This window comes from Tupaia chinensis, unplaced genomic scaffold, assembly GCF_000334495.1.
Source record: "Tupaia chinensis unplaced genomic scaffold, TupChi_1.0 Scaffold000184_1, whole genome shotgun sequence".
In the NCBI taxonomy this organism is placed as follows: domain Eukaryota; kingdom Metazoa; phylum Chordata; class Mammalia; order Scandentia; family Tupaiidae; genus Tupaia; species Tupaia belangeri.
The window spans coordinates 5,399,735-5,400,057 of record NW_006159659.1 but is presented as its reverse complement, the minus strand read 5'-3'; positions in this window follow the sequence as shown (position 1 = coordinate 5,400,057).

Here is a 323-nt window from a genome sequence, read left to right as displayed (position 1 = left end):
CAATCCCTTCTCCTCCATTCTCCTCTCAGGATCTTGGGCACGCATGCAGATGCACCTGGTATGAATTTTAAGTCTCCAGGACCAGGATTTGAACTACAGTCGACTACATGGGAGTCCAGTGACTTAGCCATTATGCCAGCTGCTGGCAACCTCCCCACTTTTTTTTGGTTTTTTTTTGAGAGAGATTTTTGCTATAGGGTGTGTGCATTTGCTGGTAAGACAGACAGAAAGCAAAAATCACCATCGGTGGGGTTGGGGGGGGTGGCTATGCCACAGTCCCTTCTCCTCCATTCTCCTCTTGGGATCTTGGGCACAGACACACA